Here is a 17,231-nt window from a genome sequence, read left to right on the forward strand (position 1 = left end):
AGCAAAAGAGCGATCAAGATGAATTCCTCTTACTGCAAAGAGAATTGCTTTCATGATGGAGTGGAAGTGTCCACCAAGTCCCAAGCGGCCTGTTTATCATCACACTCTTCAATGATCTGTGCACTAAAGACAGCAGAAATCCCAAAAGAATATGAGGATTTAGTCGCCGTTTTTGATGAAAAGGAGGCTGAGAAATTGCCACCACATCGACCCTACGACTGCAAAATTGAACTGGAGCCAGGTGCGATATTGCCATGTAGCAGAATATACGCATTGACCGAAGCAGGGAATCAACATTTAAAGGAGTATTTGGATCAATATCTTGCTAATGGTTTTATTCGTCCTTCTGAATCTCCAGTGTCATCCCCACTATTTTTCATACCAAAGAAGGATGGGAGTCTTCGAACTTGCATTGATTATCGAGCCCTCAATCAGGTTACCATCAAGAATCGATACCCACTGCCTTTAGTGTCAGTTTTATTAGATCAAGTAAAGAATGCTAGAATCTACACCAAATTGGACCTGCGAGGAGCATATCATTTGATTCGAGTGGCTTCAGGGGATGAATGGAAAACCGCTTTTCGGACTCGATACGGATTATTTGAATATCAAGTGATGCCTTATGGGTTATGCAATGCTCCCGCTGCCTTCCAGCATTTCGTTAATGATATATTACAAGAATTCCTCGACCGGATTGCCGTGGTTTATATAGATGACATTTTAATCTTTTCCGACAATCTACAGGAGCACATTTCCCATGTTCGATCCATCCTCACAAGGTTGCAAGAAAACCAGCTCTATGTAAAATTGGAGAAGTGTGCATTTCATGTGGAACGAGTTGAGTTCTTAGGATTCATTTTGTCACCAGAAGGAGTTAGTATGGATCCTGCCAAGATAAAGACAGTGCAACATTGGCCTTCTCCTTGCAATGTCAAAGAGATCCAGAGTTTCTTGGGGTTCGCTAATTTTTATCGAAGATTCATATCCAATTTTTCTCAAACAGTTACACCCATTACTCGATTGTTGAAGAAAGGAGTGAAGTTTGAGTGGACAAAAGAAGCTGAAAATGCTTTTAATTTTTTGAAGAATTCCTTCGTCTCAGCTCCAATCTTGCTCCACCCCAATCCAGATGAGCCATATTATATGGAGGCAGGTGCTTCAGATGTTGCCATAGGAGGTATCCTTTCCCAGCGTCATAAAGATACAGGTCAATTACATCCAGTGGCCTATTTCTCTCGAAAATTAACACCACCAGAGATAAATTATTCAATTGCGGATAAGGAGCTATTGGCAGTCAAAGAAACTTTTCGTGAGTGGAGGCATTACATTTTGGGAGCTAAGCATAAAGTGACCGTTTACACGGACCACCGAAATTTACAGTTTTTAAAATCAGCTCGAACTCTAACAGCTAGACAACTGCGTTGGTCCCTATATTTTGCAGACTTTGATTTTGTTATCACTTTTAGACCAGGAAAAGTAAATGGGAAGGCAGATGCTCTATCTCGAATTGATACCGGTGCAGTTAAAGAGCCTCCAGAAAAAGAATTGATTATTCCACAAGAGAAGTTCATATCTGCCATATAGTATGAAAATGTAACTAAAGAAATTCAAGAAAACTTAACATTCGAAGGAATGCTGAAGTGGTCCAAAGAAGGCCAAGGAAGAGAAATCAAAAAAGGTTTGCCATACTTTAAAGGTGCACTGTATGTTCCGACTGTGGAGCTGCAAGAAAAAATTCTTCAGGCTTATCATGACGATCAATTGGCTGGACACAAAGGAATTCAAAAGACTCAAAATCTAATACAACGAGAATTTTGGTGGCCAAAAATGAAAACTCAGATAAGACAATATGTGTCAACTTGTGACAAATGTCAAAGAGGGAAATCAAATAGAACAGCTTCACAAGGTCTGTTAAGACCTTTGCCCACTGCACCCCATGCCTGGCATACTGTTACTATGGATCTTATAGTGGACCTCCCTAGTAGCCAAGGTTTTAACACTATCCTAGTTTTTGTAGACACTTTCACTAAAATGGCGCATTTCATTCCTTTGAAAGAAATCCCTCGAGCCCCACAGGTTGCACAGTTGTTTACACAACACATAGTACGCGCCCATGGTATCCCAAAAATTCTAGTTTCAGACAGGGGGTCCCAATTTGTTTCTCGCTCTTGGAAGGCCTTTAGTAAAAGATTAGGAATTGATTCTCGTTACTCTACCAGTTACCATCCTGAAACCGATGGGCAAACAGAGAGAGTGAATCAAGAGTTAGAACAGTATTTAAGACTCAATTTATTCGATAAAGAGAAGGAATGGCCCGAGTTGATGTGGGCAGCTGAATTTGCTTACAATAATGCTGTTCATTCCACCACTGGGTTCACCCCCTTTTATCTGAACCATGGTAGACATCCTAATGTAATGTTGGGTAAAGAAGATGATTCAGTGCCTGCAGTAGAAGAGATGGTGAGGGATTTGCAGACCACGTTAGTTAGGGCTAGAAAAAACATCATTCAAGCAAAAGACTCATATAAGACTCAGGCTGATAGAAAAAGAAGAGAGAGCCCCATTTATTCGAAAGGAGACAAAGTTTGGTTATCCACTCGTCATTTACGTCTCAAAGGAAATCGCAAATTTCAGCCACGATTTATAGGCCCTTTCAAAGTTGACAAGATAATCAATCCAGTGGCAGTTAAATTGCAGTTGCCAGCTCATCTAAAGATACATCCTATTTTCCAGGTCTCCTTGTTAAAGAACAGTCCTCCAAATTTACGTCAAAACTCCCCTCCAATTCCTATCCAGATTAGCTCTGCAGAAGAGTATGAGGTCAATCAAATCTTAGATTCCAAAATCCGTAATGGCCAGCTTTATTATCTAATTGATTGGAAAGGTTATGGTCCAGAGGAACGATCCTGGGAGCCGCACGAGTATGTACATGCTTCAAGATTAGTGGGAAACTTTCATAGAACCTACCCAAGCAAACCTAAATTGGAGAACTGTTCCTTGAGGGGGAGTACTGTCATGACCACACAAACTTGCCAAGTCAAATCAAAGAAGTGCATGAGAAAAGCAAAGAGATATCCTCAGTGGCGACAGCAAAGCCCAAACTGGAAGAAGGTTTGCAGAGTAATCTTGCGCTTATTTCAAAGGAAGAATCAAGAAGAGAAGATCCAAGATGGCCGCTGTGAGTCCTGAAGGTTAGTTACAGTTCTAGTCTTGCAATCGGTTGGTTGCTAGGTTACGAGCTCTCCAGCTGGAAGCCTTGCACTTCAACTGAGGTCTGACAGGAATCAGCTGTGTGGAGAGAGAGCGCGCTTCAGAACAGAAACTCCTGTGAGGTAAAATTACATTTGAAGATTATATTACAGAAAACGGATAAATATTGTCAAGGTTTATTCGAAGAGTTTGATAGTAGACCGTTCCCATGGAAGTCGGCAAGGCTACAGAGTTAATGTATGAATTAACCTTATGTTTACAAGGTTCTTGTTTAAGATATTAAAGTCAATGAAAAAACGAACTTTAAAAGAGCAAGTATCTACAAATGTCAAGGTTATAAACAAAGGCCAAGTTTAAAGGAGAAACGAACTGTTAACAAATAAGCATTTACAAATTCAATGGTAATAAACCAAAATAGAGTTTAAAAGAGAAACAAACTTAAATAAACAAGCATTTACAACTACAAGTTATCGACAGATGTCGAAGTAAGGAAGGAGAAACTAACTGTAATAAACAAGCATTTACAAATACAAGTTATCAACAAATGTCGAAGTAAGAAAGGAGAAACGAACTTTAATAAACAAGCATTTACAAATACAAGTATTGACAGAAGTCACAATAAGACAGGAGAAATTAAATAACATCAGCTGATTTGAAGAACGCATTATCACCAACTATATATATATATATATATAGCAACATAAAACCAATCTCTAACAAAGGTTGAGAAATTCTTCCAGAATCAGTAATAAGCATTTTTTTAAGAAGAGCTATCATTTATAGAGAGAAGCAAGGCTACAGAGAACTCAGGGTGAGTGAAGAAATAATAGAATTAAAGAGAATTAAGTGTTGAGAGTAGAAAGTGAAAAACTGATGTTGTATGTCCCTAGTAATTGCGACTGTGACTCTTGCAGGTGCTGTATCCAATCTTAGATGTGAAGAGGCAGACTGAGTACTGGCGTTCATCATCTCTGTGGCAGTCTCTCTACCATCCCATTCCCCTTTCCCCCTCCGGGGTACTCAGCACGAAGGATTAATATTCGTTGTGAGTAGCTCGGGTCGGGACTGAGGAGTTATCTTCTGCTTCTGAGGAAATCGAATTGAAGTATCCTGACACATGTACGCACCAGTCCAAAAGTATTGGTACTAACAGTTCCTAAGTTTTCCCCATTACATACAAGTGCTACCTGTGTAGGACATCTCTTGACGTGTTTCATGCTAGTTGGAAGTCATCACAAAACAGCAGCTCATTCCTTGGGATGCTGAACAATTTCAGTGGGTGACAGCACACAGCTGGCATGTTAGTACTAGTCCTCATAGTATATTACAGGATATTCACTTCACAAAAGTATTTCTACTAACAGCTCTTAAGTTTTTGGCACCAAGTATAAGCACTACCTCTGTTTGGAGGTGCTTCATGCCAGCTGGCATTTACAAAAATAAACAGCTGTCTGTTTTTGTACGTGCCAAACGAACGAGTTACTTACCTTCGGTAACGACTTTTCTGGTGGATACATTAGCTACCTGTGGATTCCTCACCTAATGAATTCCTCACCTAATGAATACTCCCATGGCGCCAGCATTCGACGGAAATCTTCTTCCAAGTCTCTGCACGTCGACGAGGACGTCACTCTAGCCCACGCGACGCCGTCTGACGTCATACAGGCAATAAGAGGTCCTCGACGACGTGCCGACGTCAGTACCAAATTTTTTTACGTGCATGAGAACAACAACCCAATGCAATGAAAGAGCAAGGCAACATCCCATAACCTTGTAAAATACACAATATTGCAATGAATAGCTGTAAATTTAATATAACGAACAAATATATGCAAATCATGTATATACACAAAAATATATACATATATATATATATATATATATATATATATACAGATAAATATATACAAGTATCCATATATACAACATCTATTGCAACCTTGAAGACCAAGAGGAGCGCACTCAAGGATTACTTGGTAAGACCAGAAAGGCAACGGGGAGGCGGGTGGGACTGTGAGGAATCCACAGGTAGCTAATGTATCCACCAGAAAAGTCGTTACCGAAGGTAAGTAACTCGTTCTTCTGATGGATACAACTACCTGTGGATTCCTCACCTAATGAATAGAGTCCCAAAGCAGTACCACGCCCGGTGGCGGGTGCCTAAATGGTCAAACCAAGAAATCCTGCAGCACTGACCGTGCAAAATGGCCGTCCCTTCTGACCTCAGAGTCCAAACAGTAATGTTTCGCAAAAGTGTGAAGGGACGACCAAGTTGCGGCCTTGCAGATGTCAACCACAGGAACACCTCTGGCCAAGGCCGAAGTGGCCGACTTAGCTCTGGTGGAATGAGCTCTAATGCCCTCAGGAGGGTCCTTCTTTGCCAAAGAGTAACAGATTTTAATGCAAAGAACCACCCACCTGGAGAGTGTTCTCTTGTGGACTGCCTTTCCTCTCCTCTTGCCCACGTACCCGATGAACAGCTGTTCCTCCAGCCTGAAATCCTTTGTTCTATCAATAAAGAAGCTCAACGCCCTCTTTGGGTCCAGACGGTGCAGTCTTTCTTCCTCTTTAGAAGGATGAGGCGGAGGATAGAACGTGGACAAAGTAATTGTCTGAGCCAAATGGAAGGGTGAAACAACCTTTGGGAGGAAAGCAGCCTTGGTCCTCAACACCACCTTATCCCCATAAAAAGTTGTATAAGGGGGCTTTACCGATAAGGCCTGCAACTCACTCACTCTCCTTGCAGATGTTATAGCTACCAGAAAAACTGTTTTTATAACCAAATACCTTAAGGGGCAAGAATGCATAGGCTCGAAAGGGGACCCCATAAGGAAAGTCAGGACCAAGGACAAATCCCATTGCGGCATAACAAATGGTTTTGGAGGATATTTATTTAGAAGACCTTTCAAGAATCTGATAACAATAGGGGATTTAAATAACGATGGTTGGTCTGGGAGACAAATGAAGGCTGACAAGGCCGACAAATAACCCTTAATAGTAGCCACTGCACAACCTTTCTGCGCTAGAGACAGAGCAAAAGACAAAACGTCCGATAGATGAGCATGTAAGGGATCAATCTGCCTCTCTCCACACCACGCAACAAATTTAGACCACCTATTAGCGTAGATAGATTTAGTGGAGTGTCGCCTGGCCGCTAATATAACATCCACTACATCAGGCGGGAGAGAGAAGGAACTCAGGTTGCCCCGTTCAATCTCCAGGCATGTAGGTGCAGACTCTGGGGGTTGGGGTGTAAAACCTGCCCTTGCGACTGCGAGAGGAGGTCTGCCCTGAAAGGGAGACGGAGCGGAGGGCACATTGAGAGTTGGAGAAGGTCGGAATACCACACCCTCCTTGGCCAATCCGGAGCTATTAAGATGACTAGCGCCCGGTCTTGGCGAATTTTCCTCAATACTCGAGGAATCAAGGGTATGGGAGGAAACGCGTAAAGCAACTGGCCGCACCAGGTTATTTGAAACGCGTCCCCCAACGCTCTCTGCATCGGATACTGGAGGCTGCAGAATAACGGACAATGCGCGTTCTCCAGAGTGGCAAACAGATCTACCCGAGGAAACCCCCACCTTTGGAAGATCAAACGAGCTTGATCTGGATGGAGACGCCACTCGTGGTCTGCCGAGAATTGGCGACTGAGACCGTCCGCACGTACATTCAAGACCCCGGCCAGATGATTTGCTACCAAGCAAATCTTATGGTCCTTTGCCCAGGACCATAGTCGAAGAGCTTCTCTGCAGAGAAGGTACGACCCTACTCCTCCCTGTTTGTTTATGTACCACATCGTGGTAGTATTGTCCGTCAGGACCTGTACCGACTGACCACGAAGGGAAGGGAGGAAGGCCTTGAGAGCCAGACGTACAGCCCGTAACTCCAACAGATTGATATGAAACATCTGCTCCTCTGGAGACCAAAGTCCTTTGATCTCCAGATCCCCCAGATGAGCTCCCCACCCTAGAGTGGAAGCATCCGTTATGACCGTGGCCACTGGTGGCGACTGCGCGAACGGCTTTCCTTGTGAAAGATTGTTGCTTGCAATCCACCACTTCAAGTCCACAGCAGCATCTCTGGAGATCTTGACAGCACCTTCTAGATCTCCTTTGTGTTGAGACCACTGCCTTCGGAGGCACCACTGAAGAGCCCTCATGTGCCAGCGAGCATGCGTGACCAACAGAATGCAGGAGGCAAACAGACCGAGCAGACGAAGGACCTTGAGGACTGGAACTACCGCTCCATTTCGAAACATTGGAACCAATTCCTGAATATCTTGAATCCGCTGAGGCGGAGGAAAGGCTCGACTCAATGTTGCATCCAGTACTGCCCCTATGAACAGGAGGCGCTGAGAGGGCTCCAGGTGAGATTTGGGCTCGTTCACCGAAAAACCCAGGTCGAACAACAACTGAGTCGTTGACTGCAGATGATGCGACACAAGCTCCGGCGACTTGGCTTTGATCAACCAGTCGTCCAAGTAAGGGAATACTGCTATCCCCTTCCTTCTGAGCTCTGCCGCAACCACCGACATCACCTTCGTGAAGACTCGAGGTGCTGAAGTAAGACCAAACGGAAGGACCGCAAACTGATAGTGCTGCGATCCCACCATAAACCGGAGATACTTCCTGTGTGACTTGAGTATCGGGATATGAAAGTAAGCATCCTGCAAGTCGACAGACACCATCCAATCTTCCTTGTTCAACGCCAAAAGCACCTGAGCTAGGGTCAGCATCTTGAACTTTTCCTGTTTGAGGAACCAATTCAAGATCCTCAGGTCCAGGATTGGTCTCAACCGACCATCCTTCTTGGGAATCAGGAAATACCTTGAGTAACAACCTCGACCCCTTTCCTGCTCTGGGACCAACTCTACCGCGCCCTTTGAAAGGAGGACTTGTACCTCCTGTTCTAGCAACAGGAGGTGTTCTTCTGAACAATAAGATGGGCAGGGCGGGATGAGGGGCAGGAACTCCCGAAAGGGAAGGGTGTAGCCTTTTCCCACAATACTGAGAACCCAAGTGTCCGTTGTAATAGTCTTCCACTGGTGGAGAAAATGCTGTAATCTTCCCCCTACAGGAGAGGAGTGAGTGGGAAATGGTGGAAGCCTAAGGCTGCTTTCCCTGCTGCACCCCTCCAGAGGACGAGGAAGAGGCAGAGTGCTGCTGAGAGGCTCCTCTGGTGCGGGCCCTCCCTCTCCCTCTAAAAGATCTATAGGGATGGGAAGAGGCAGGTTGCTGGAATCTCCCCCGAAAGGAAGAGGAGGAAGAGCCACGCCCAAATCCCCGAAACCTCCTGAAAATCCTGGAAGAGGCAGAGGAAGAAGGAGCTTGGAGTCCTAACGATTTGGCTGTGGCCCTGCTCTCCTTAAAACGTTCCAAGGCCGAATCTGCCTTGGCGCCAAACAGCTTGTCCCCATCAAAGGGGAGATCCAATAGGGTTGACTGCACATCCGCAGAAAACCCCGAATTACGGAGCCAGGCCTGTCTCCTTGCCACCACAGTCGTGCCCATTGCTCTGGCCACCGAGTCGGTGGTGTCCAGTCCAGACTGAATAATCTGGGTCGCGGCAGCCTGGGCATCTGAAACAACATCCAAAAGACCCTGGGGAAGCTCCGTAAATGATGAGGAAATGTCATCCATAAGAGCATGAATATATCTCCCCAGGATACAAGTTGCGTTGGTGGCCTTCAACGCCAGACTGCAGGACGAAAAGATTTTCTTGGACTGCGCATCCAGTTTCTTCGAGTCCCTGTCCCCAGGCACCGTCGGGAAAGAACCAGGCGCTGATTTGGATGAACAGGAGGCCTGCACCACCAAGCTCTCCGGTGTAGGGTGTCTAGAAAGAAAGCCAGGGTCAGTTGGTGCAGCTCGATACCTCCTGGCTACGGCTCTATGAACCACTGGGGAAGATACTGGTCTCTTCCACACCTCTAGCACCGGATCCAGCAAAGCGTCATTAAAGGGCAATAGAGGCTCTGCCGCAGCTGAGGCCGGATGAAGCACCTCTGTCAGAAGGTTCTGTTTTGTCTCTGCCACCGGCAAAGGCAGGTCCAGAAAACTAGCTGCCTTCCGTACCAGTGCGTGAAAGGAAGCAGCCTCCTCCGTGTATTCCCCTGGAGATGAAAGATCCCACTCAGGGGAAGTGTCCAGCCCACTGGCTGTATCTAGACCATGCAGTCCATCACCCGAGTCCTCTAGTTCTCCTTCTTCCAGGACTCGTTGGTACTCCTGCTCCTCTAATAAACGGAGAGCACGTCTCCTCGAATGAAGCCTCTGCTCGATACGCGGAGTCGACAATGCCTCCGCCGAAGCCGAAGATCGGCGCCGATCTTCAGAAGCCACCGACGCCGCGTCCGGCGCCACAGGTAACTTCGGCGCCGATGAAAGAGCACTCGGAGCAGATGGACCCACCGGAGTCACAGGACGAAATCCCGACGTCGACGGGATGGAAATCTCCGGGGCCAATCCCTCCGAAGCCACCGGAGCGGCAACCGGCGCCGACACCGGCGCCGAGCCTACGTTCCCAAAAGGGAGAAAGGGCATAAAGGGTGCCGGCCGTAGAGGCGCAGGATCACCCAATGAAAAGGCCAAAGGGCCAGCCGGAGCACCCCCTGGAGCCATCTGTTGGAAGATGGTATACATCGCATTTAGGAATGCGGTACTATCGGCTCCAGGGGTGGGAAAAGCCGGATACTGGGGTGCCTGTATCGAAGGCGACCCCGACGCCGGCCTCGACGTCTGCGACGCCGGGGACAACACCAGAGGCTGCACCACTTCAATCACCGACGCCTGTCCAGGTGAAGTCGGTGACGTCGGAGAGGGCAACGGCGTCGATGGATGCGGCGTGACCGTGGGACTGACCTCCCAAGTCCTCCGGCGCCGATCCGAAGACCTGGAACGAGTCTCCTTGCTTGAATGGCGCCGTGATTCTCTACGGCGCCGGGAGTCTCGATGACGCCGATGCCTTGGCGAAGAAGACTTCTTATGATGTTTTTCTTTCTTCGACTTCGCCATAAACAACTTCGCCTCACGTTCCTTGAGGGCCTTCGGATTCATGTGCTGGCATGAATCGCAAGTCGAGACGTCGTGGTCGGAGCTTAAACACCAAAGGCAGTCGGAGTGAGGATCCGTAACTGACATCTTGCCCCCACACTCACGACAAGGCTTAAAACCCAACTTTCTCTGCGACATTATTACTGCAGCGAAGGACTACGCAGCAAAAAAATACACTGTAACCACGAAAGTAACAGTTGCTCCCTCGAAGATAACCGTTTCGAATGCACGGAAAAAAGGCAACTGACGTTGGCACGTCGTCGAGGACCTCTTATTGCCTGTATGACGTCAGACGGCGTCGCGTGGGCTAGAGTGACGTCCTCGTCGACGTGCAGAGACTAGGAAGAAGATTTCCGTCGAATGCTGGCGCCATGGGAGTATTCATTAGGTGAGGAATTCATTAGGTGAGGAATCCACAGGTAGTTGTATCCATCAGAAATGCTGCTTTCAGGTTTATCAGGCAAAACACCTCCCTGAGCTCATATGCCCTAATGCATTGGGAGGACTAGTATTAGCATGCCAGCTGTGTGCAGTAAGACACGGAATCCTCTGCAAGTTCCATCAAAAGGGAGCTATTATTGGTTGACGAGCCATCGGGATGCATGTTAGGTGGTGTTGATGTAGGTTGCCTGTTCTGGATTGGCATAAAGGTGTTCTTTATAAAACAGATTTATGTCACCTTTCAATATTGTAATCTGAGGTCTCCCTGATATCATGCTGAGCATGGCAAGGTTGAGTTAATGACATTATTTAGGGTTTTCCTTGTGAACTCACAAACTATTGATACTGTGAATCACTGAATAAAAATATGAAGCCTACCTGTATTTACCCTCCCCCTAAATTTTGGACACTTCACAAATGATCTTTATTCAAATTTTTCATAATTACCAGAATGCCTTATTGTTACACTGCGCTGTCGGCAACTCAGACACAAATGGGCCTAGACTCAACAGCACATCCTCCTCAGAACTCATCTTCTGATCAAAGGCTTCCATGTAGACAGATATGTTCAAGAGATCTAGTGTCCTTTGTTCCTGTATACTGTGTGGCGGCACATCTCACCCGCTTACCCATGTAGGAGGAAAGCTCCAGCTTTTGTTCTAGGACACACAGATCAGCATGGTGGCATGCAAGTTTGGTTTCTTTCATGTCTAAATCATCGGCCTTTACGACGTTTCCGCTGGGGGCTACTTGATAATAAATATGTTCTCTTACTATATAGACTATATTCATCTGTGGCTCTCTTATCTCAAGTAATAACAACACAATTTAAGTATAAATATTTTTATTTTCACAAAGACTCCTCCAAGGAAGAAGGGGGCAGAACTCCACTCTGTGCTGGGCAAACAGTGTTTATCATCACCAAGTTTGAGACCACTAATGTGTTCAACCCTATTGTGGGTCTTTCTTGAAGTATTAGTAACAATAATACTTATAGAAGTTATTTTTTCCTAGGAGGAGTACATTTCTGGATGGTGCCTGACCGCCGATGAGCACCTGACTGGATAGACATTGTCCCACAACATAAATCTCCCCATATATATGTTGATCCAGAGAGCATGCTTTTTGTGCTTCTGTGTAAATCCCTTCAGTAGTTTGTGAGAACTGAAGGCTAAAAATGTATGTACATTTCATGCCACAGAGGATTCACAGTCCAAACAGATATAAAGGTAAAATCTTATTGGATGCCACCACATCAACAAAGATGCGACCACAGCTTGTCCTGCAAGAAGAGTAAAAAAAAAAAATTAAAAAAAACATAGGGTGGCAGGGTTGGGATACCCTGCCTGTCTGGGGCCAAAAACAGTTTTTGCTTTTAACCTGAGGACCCACGTTAAAAAAATTAAAATTGGCAGGCTCCTGCCCTTTTCAAATAAACACCCTTGCGGTGGTCCATGAACTTACTAAATTTGGGAGGTGATCTGCAGTCCCCTTCCATGAGCATTTGGAAGGTCCAGTGGACACCATCCCATGGCACTGAAGTAATTCTGAAGGGGAGGCTCCATGGACCACAACCCTGGGGCTGTTTTTATATTTAGGGAGGGAGGTAGTGCAGCCCCCCCTTCCAGAGCCCTTAGGAAGTCCTAGGGACTCTAAATTGGGGCTCGAAGTGAGGCACTGTCCCAGGAATCCCGCCCCCCCACAACACTGTCTTGTTTTCTACATGCAAATGCACAGGCAGGGAGACTTTCAACTCCCTTAACGTGATCTTGTGGGAAGGAAGCACAGCTTTGCTTCCACCCAGTGGGAACAGTGACAAAAGCTGCTCCCTCCCAGGCGGGAGCAAAGCACCAGAGCCAGCTCCCACTGCATCAAGGATAGGCATTGTCTGGGAAGCTGGCCGGGCCCATGGGTCTCTCCGTGTCTCCCAACAACTGGCATGTTGTTCCTGCCCAGGTGGGCACTGGGGCACCATGGTAAAATAATGGCCAGCTACTGTTGGAACATGGTGCTGGCTGGAGAGGCTGCAGGACTCCACAAGAAGCCCCAAACATTAAAAAATGGTGTGGGTGTTTTGGGTGGCACCGGAACATTTAAAGACATTAAAATAATAATAAATGAGTGGCACAAGCTGTTAATTTATTATGCAAGGAGCGCTCCATAATACACTTTGAGAGCTTTTAGGTGTTTTTTGCTGGGGCAGTGGCATTACCAAGAATGTTTTTTTTATTTTTTATGTTGCGGTTGGATGCAGAGATTGCAGTGGCTCCCAGGCAACATCTAAAACAAAAAACACATTATGTCACCTGGGTCATTAAATTCACGGCCCCAGGAGGACTTCTCATAATTTTTAAAGCATTCCGACCTGGAAGTGTATTCTCTTCAGCTGCAATGCAGAGACCCTTAGTAGATTCTGTGGCTGCATTTTGTGGCTTGAAAAAGGTGAAAGGTAGATTCAAGGACAAGTTAATGGTTGTTATGAAAATGCTTTATTTAAAATATATTGTGACAATAAGTGTGGTGGTTGGACTCTCACTCCCAGAAGAGACTGCTGGTTTAAGGACAACAGCACTTTTGTTTGTAGGTGACTAGGCCAATCCTACAACAAGTCGCAAATGTCGGCCCAACCCTTCTGGCTCACAAGCAGTACCTCACCAAAAACCCAAACATTAAAATGTGATTTCTGGCAGCCTTTACGCATGGACTCCAGAGGGCAACATCTCAGTGGAGTCTTGGTTGAATGGAAGTTACCCTTTTCTCATGTTACTAAAAAGTCTCAGTCACATACAGGCAACAAAGGAGATGCAGGAACGTTTCTAACAGGTTTATCAAAAATACTGCAATCTACTGTAAAATGCATGAGCTGCAATGATTAGGATAATGAATAATGCAAGAAGCAGAATTGTAAAGATGAGTCGCGAGTACAAAGACCCCCACCATCTTGCAATAAACATGAAATATAAAATGTCTCTAAAACCCTTGCATGGAGAACCTAATCTCTAACCTAAAGTGAGCTAGGTATGTTAAACCTAATCTGCCAGTACCCGTCCATGAGAAGAACCCTCAACCCTTATTACCTTGAAATTAGGTCTCTAGATCAGACTCCATGGTGACACGAAGGCTGGGTCTGCATCAAAGAGACGTGCAGGATAGATGGCGTCAATAGCATCTGGTAGGAATCCCTCTCATAATCTTGTCTGCACGAGATGTATTTATACAGATCTTGTGGGACCCCTGATGCAGGGGTTCCAAACAATAGATAAGGAGGCATGCTTGGAACGGCAATTATATATACACAATTCTCTCCAAAAGTACATTATGTTCCTGTCACGTGTAAGTGGGAAAGGGACTTGATGTGAATACCTACATGTTCTGTCTTGACTTTGACACTAATAGTAACACCTTCACAGAGTGAAACTGATAATGCAAAATCAAAACATTTTGCTAACTGTAAACATAAAAGCCATTCTGAAAGACATACCTAAATAAATAGGCTAAGACAGAGCAAGCTAAGTAGATTAAAAGTCATTAGTTGACGGGGGCACAGGCCTGAAAGCCAGAAGGCTAAGCTTAACTCCTGATTCACATTAAAACTAAATAGGATCCAATACAAGTTATAAAACTTTTTTTATAAAGGTGTGCATTTATAAAATGAACATTTGATTACTATTATCAATGACTTTGGTCTGGGGCTGGGTGTCAATGGAAGGAGGGCCTCCGCTAAACCCCAAGCTGCACACAACCGAAGGCCTTGTCAGGCAGTGCGACAAACTCCACACCAAACCTGCAAGGTGTTGGGAGGCCAGGCCCTGTGCCAACCCCATGCCACACACTATAATGGACGCCTTACTTTACGTTAAAAAAAACAGAAATTCACTGAAAAAAACAAAGGTTAAAGGGACGTTACAGTTAGGTAAAAATGTCAGCTAAAAAATATAGGGCCTGATTTAGATTTCAGCAGACGAGTTACTCCGTCACAATGGTGATGGATATCCCATCCACAGAACTATAAATCCCACAGCAAATGGGATTTATATTTTGGCAGATGGGATATTGGTCATTGGTGGGATGGAGTAACCTGTCTCCCAAAATCTAAATCAGGCCCACAGTCTTAAATGACTAAATCCACAGAAATTCACCAGCTATAGTTATCTCAAGGAACTATAACCCATGCCCTTGTCACAACTACATCTTGTGCCCTATGTGTGGTGGGTTTTACTCACCAGACTCATATTAACCTTCCCTTGTGCCATTTCCCTAACCTGAGTACTCCAAGTCATGCTTGATTCCCTAGTGGCGCATCTCAGCCCTGAGCTCTCTCTATGGTTTTCCTCCCTCCTAAGAAGTCTGAACAAAGGACCCTCCTGTTTAGTTGCTAGGCAAGTTTCAGCTAGTTTGCACCTGCAGATATCACTTGTCTATTTAGAATAGTTGTGTTTCCTCTGTGAACCACTGAGTTGTACCATCATGCAGTTGGGTTCTGTTGTAATTGTTATAGTTTAATTACAATTTGCACCTGCTGAGTCCTGCGTCAGTCTCTTCCCTGTGATCGTCTCCTGATTCGCCAAGAGCTTCCAGCGCTTTAGCCTTTCAAGCCTTCCTGATGATTCCGTGATTCCAGCATCTTCAATGCTTCCAGTGTCATCCTTTAAGTTACGATTGCACCTTTTCTTGAGCTTCTTGCATCGAGTTTTCTGTCGCCTTTGGATTACTGTTCCAGTATTGTTAAGGCTAACTACTTAACTCTCAGGTTAGTGAACACTAATCCATAGACAAGCATATTGCAAGAACTAACTTCCTGAAGGCGCGAGCCCCTTTTGGATCCTGAAAATTGTTGGAGTATTGAACCCTACCTTTGAGGCCCAGCGCTTTAGACTCTTATAGCACTTTGAACTCTTCATCCATAAACCGAAATGTTGTCATTGTCAGTGTTGACAAGTTGTATCAAGTACCTTGGAGTAAGTTCCTAGAAACTAAAGTTGTATTTGTTAGAATCGGAAACCTGCATTTTCCGGAAGATCCCCATTTGTTCTTGAATTGATTGCAGCTTTCTTTTATGCAAAGTTTATGATGATGAACGTAAGTGTACCAGAAGTGCAAACTATTGCTTGAGAGTTTAAGCTGGGAATCTATAGGTAACACTGACCTTTGTCATTTATAGCGTATCGCATCTGCAAGACGATATCCAGGCCCTGAGAGATCCTGCCTCGAGGCAGTCGAGCAGTTCCTGCAGAGACAGGGGTTCATCTTTTTGTTGTTTTATCCCATCCCCTTTTCCCCCAGGGACTGTCGGTGGAACTAGCCAGTCGTTACTTGATAAACTATGCAGACCCAGCTGGGATTGGAGGTCCAGTATCGCACCCCTGGTTGGAACCAGGTGAGTGTTGACAGAAGGTCAAGCCTCTCACTTTTCACCACTTGGACGATATGGATGACCCATTAGAAGTTGACAATTTAGCTCGGGCATTATCCGAGGTACAGGTTGAGATTCGATACTTGCAACAGGAAAATCTGCCACTTATAGATGAGTTAGTCAGAGATCGCTCCTGCCAGTCACCCTGGCTAGCTGATGTGGGAGCTGGGCCGATTCCTAAAGACACAGGGCCTATTTTACAACCAACACATTTTGGTGAAATAGAAAAACCCACTAGTACGTCTTCCCTGGGTAATGCTACTCCTGTTCATGTCACTGTAACGACTCCCACTCCGGTGTCCCTGGCCACGCTGGAAAGGTGTTTTGGAGATGTAACAAATTTGATACCCTTTGGAGCCAGTGTCAGTTACAAATTCTTGGTTAAACCTGGAACCTTTCCTTCTGACACATCTAAAATAGCCTTTATATTCTACTATCTTGGGGACACGTTTATAACTGGGAGATCCCCGTCATTGAAAATAATGATCCTGTATTGCATGATTTTGGAAAATTCGAAGAGATGATGTGACGTTTCTTTGCTAAACACACCTTTGTTCAGGCTAGTGATAATGAATTGTTGAAATTACGTCGTAGTAGTAAGGATTTGCTGACTTATATTATGACTTTATGTGGACGGTTACAGAAACCCAATGGCCAGAAGAGAAGCAAACTTCCCTCTTTTAAATAGGTTTGAGAGATGTCTTGAAAGACTCTTTGGCACACATTGTGAATCACCCAAAGGACTGTTCTGAGTTTAGTGATTCAGTTGTTCGGTTAGATCATAGGTTGACAGAACGTAAGGGAGAATGCTATCGAGGGGAACCTTGGCTGTTAGTGGTACGTCCAGAGCGTAGAGATAGAGACTAAGAATTAGGATAACATTGAACCTATGCAAACAGGGGGTTTACACAGCCCCTTAACTACAGAAGAAAAAGATTGAAGAAGAAAGTTAAATCTGTGTTTGTATTGTGGTAATGCAGGGCATTTCACCTGTAAGTGTACTGTCAAATCTAAAGGGATTAGAAAGAATGTTGGTGTCATGTCTAGTTCGATGCAGAAAAACTAGAAAGCCAAGCTGACACAGGGGTCAACCATTTCAGTAAGGTCTTAGTGCA

Source organism: Pleurodeles waltl, chromosome 4_2, assembly GCF_031143425.1.
Source record: "Pleurodeles waltl isolate 20211129_DDA chromosome 4_2, aPleWal1.hap1.20221129, whole genome shotgun sequence".
NCBI lineage: Eukaryota > Metazoa > Chordata > Amphibia > Caudata > Salamandridae > Pleurodeles > Pleurodeles waltl.